The sequence below is a fragment of the Hypanus sabinus genome, chromosome 31 (genome assembly GCF_030144855.1).
Source record: "Hypanus sabinus isolate sHypSab1 chromosome 31, sHypSab1.hap1, whole genome shotgun sequence".
Taxonomy (NCBI): domain Eukaryota; kingdom Metazoa; phylum Chordata; class Chondrichthyes; order Myliobatiformes; family Dasyatidae; genus Hypanus; species Hypanus sabinus.
The window spans coordinates 8,203,794-8,207,161 of NC_082736.1; the positions used below are offsets into that span (position 1 = coordinate 8,203,794).

At 40.4% G+C, this 3,368-nt stretch overlaps 1 non-coding gene across 1 annotated transcript; it reads left to right on the forward strand.

Annotated features, from left to right (window-relative positions):
* Nucleotides 1–742: 742 nt before the first annotated feature.
* trnas-aga (transfer RNA serine (anticodon AGA)) lies at nt 743–824 on the forward strand. Its single transcript has one exon. It is a non-coding gene; the product is annotated as a tRNA-Ser (tRNA).
* Nucleotides 825–3,368: the final 2,544 nt, after the last annotated feature.

The following is a 3,368-nucleotide window of genomic DNA, read 5'->3' on the forward strand; positions in this document are numbered from 1 at the left end:
TGTTCACAACGGCTGTCCAGACTGCAGTGAAGTTAGAGGTAATTTAATTTAACAATATTGTTCGAAAATTTGTTTTTATCATATCTGTTCATTACACAACCTCAAATGCGGAATTGCTTTTTCCCGAGTAGGTGAAACCAAAAAGACATATTGGAGGCCTTCCGCACAATCAGCAACTTGGGATTCCATCTATATACCTGTTGAAATACTCCGACGAGCGTAACATTGCCTTTTTAACGTTTGTTTTTCTCTAACTCCCACTATAAATTGTAGACCACATCTGCGGCAATAATTCGAAAGACTATATATAAAAAAAAAACATCAGGAACATATTACACGAGCAGTTTCTTAATCTCCCGCCCAACCCCTTCCCGCGCAAGAATTCTACATCTTAAGATCCTGTTCCACTCTAACTGGGAATTCCATCTATCCAATTCAGTGCACTGATTTCCTGGTGAAAGGTCAGCGAGCTGAACGTGTACACGAGGAAATCTGCAGGTGCTGGAAATTCAAGCAGCACACACAAAATGCTGGTGGAACGCAGCAGGCCAGGCAGCATCTATAGGGAGAAGCACACTCGAAGTTTCGGGCCAAGACCCTTGGTCACGTCATAACGTGAATTCGGTTTCTTTCTTCATGGACGCTAATAGATCTGCTGAATATTTCCAGCAATTCCCACTTTTAGTTTAGGATCAACCGTGTTTATCTAACTCCTGGATTTGAATCCGGCTTTGAAGAAATTGTAGACGTGGCCGAGCGGTTAAGGCGATAGACTAGAAATCTATTGGGGTGTCCCAGCGCAGGTTCGAATCCAGCCGACTACGTGTTTATATCGGTTTTGTTTCCCTGATCCGTCCCACGGATACAGATAGTAAAAAGCCAGTCGATCCACCGATCTCTGTTCGCCGCCTGCAAAACAGAGGGAATGTACATGTGTTGCGCATTTATTCAGTTGACCTCTACTAAGTTAAATCGGTCAGCGCGTTCACTGTTATCCAAAATGTTGGTGGTTCCAACCTATCCAGGGATGCTTTTGTTCCAGTAGCGTTTGTTGCCCTTTTTTATTTGCGCTCCGTACAGTCCCAATATATTTATTTGAAAAAAAAAATCCACATACAGAAAACAGAACACTACCACGACCTATCTTGCTTACATTCATGTTGCCATAAACTGAATATATTGTACATGGACGATGAAACCAACAGAAACTCTGACAGGGCACCAATGCAATTTATGTTTAAATGTATGTTATCTCCACTTGAACCAGAGGGATAAATTCACTTAACTTCACTCACACCAACACTGACTGTTTCCACAACTCGCTTTCAAACTCGACATTTTAGCTTCGTTATTATTTGTATGACTTTCTCAGCTCAAGCTCGTAAAACCTGAATTCCGGGCGTAGTGACGCACACTTATTTCTCAATAACTACGGACTGCCGACCATTCTAGTGGTGTATAGTACAGTGGCTTTCTGGAGATTTGCGGAAATATTGGTTTGCGGTCCCAGCTGTTTAATACCATTGTGCCGTAACTATGAGATGATAGTTGTTGTTGATATTACCATTGGGACAATCTACACCTTATTCATGTTCGATAGTCTTTCAATTTCTTCTTTTAATTCAGCATATTTCAGGTGCTTTCACTTGTTAATAGTTGCATGCTATGTGTATTTGCAGTGGCTATATCGATTATGGATGCTATTAAGGCCTTGCAATCCAGTAATATTATATATCCAGACGGTTAATATCAATGGTACTATATGTAATAATAGATCAGTCATAGAAAAAATTTTTGGACTCTGACGCTAATCTAGAACAGATTTGTACTTTTAGTAAGGTATGGTGTCTTTTATGAGTTTGTATTTTAAAGCAAAATTTTGGTGAATGATGTTTGTCAAATGATTGTCACTGAGTAAGTAATCAGATTGAGTTAAACTGCTGCTCAATCCTGTAATGTGTTGGATTGTTCCTGGTAGCTCTTGTCATTTTCTGTATTTATTGTCTTTATCTTCTTGGGCTCTTTATTAGATATTCCTAATATTTTTCGGTTAGTCACCTGGCCCTGTATTGCCACAAGGAACCCCTCTGTTTCTGGTACGAGGTCACCAACTCTGAGCCAAGCGTTCCACGTTTCCTTCTTCACATCTTGTCTGCTCAAAACATGGGGATGTTTCCATGCAGGGATGCTCCCCAATTGGTTAAATTTATATTTTTATTATTTTACATGTTTGTTTTTCACAGTCTGTTATGTTTTCTAAATCGATTGTCCGTCTTGTGTGCACTCTTTCACTGATTATATTCTGTTTCTTTGCGCTTACTGTGAATGCCCTCAAGGAAATGCATCAAACGGTAGCATATTTGTGCTTTGAAAATGAATTTACTTTGAACATGAAAGTATTGTGCGCTGCTTCACAGAATTTAGACACTCGGTGCCTTCTGGTAGTCGGTGGCTTCCTCACGGACTGGAACTCTCCGGGTCGTTTTGCGAACCCAGGAGCCCGGATGTTTCACTTCTTGTTCACCTCAACGTGCAAGTTAAATAAAGCAACGGCTTGCTGCTCCACTGCGAAGTTCACGCACGTCGGTCACAATTGTACAAAGATACAAATTTAATTTTTCAGGTGAAGACCCATTCGTTACAACTGGGAAAGAGAGAAAATAAGGTATTCTTCAGTTTCAGACAAGGTGGTCGAACGTTATCGGGCAACAGTAAAGCCGCGGATCTGGTGAGACCCAGAGAGTGACTGTGACTGTTATAATTAGGACTTTTATTTTTATGTTATATGAACAAAAAAAACCGTGGGGAATGTACAGCACGGCAGACTATGGTAATGAAAGGAGGGGAAAAATAAACTTAAGTCACAGACCAGGTGGGAGACTGTCGAAGATGGATATTTTTTTTTCTCACAAGAATTAGCGTAACGCACACAAAACATTGGACGACTTCAGCAAGTCAGTCAGCATCTATGAATCACTCTCCGAGTGACCATATTACGTGAAACAGGTCACAGGCCGTGGTGAGGAAAGTAATGACCGTGGTGAAAAAGATTTTCGGGAGGCCATACAGTGATAATATTGTAAGGACTATTAAAGCTGGAGATGTTTGGAGAATGATTAAGAAAATGGGGTGGGCCATTTATAGGGATCCCAGTATTAATTAAAGAAGGCAATACAATTGTTATGGAAAGAGAGAAGTTTCGGTTATTTGCTGCAATTCATAGTCAAAATAATGAAGAGACTAAACAATGTAGGGATAAGGTTTTGAGAGAATAAGGTAATGTATCAGAAAGCAGCTGTGGCAATGATAGTGTATCCTTTGCGTGAATCTAAGAAAGCTCTTAATAGTACAGGTCAGACGGCTCCGGG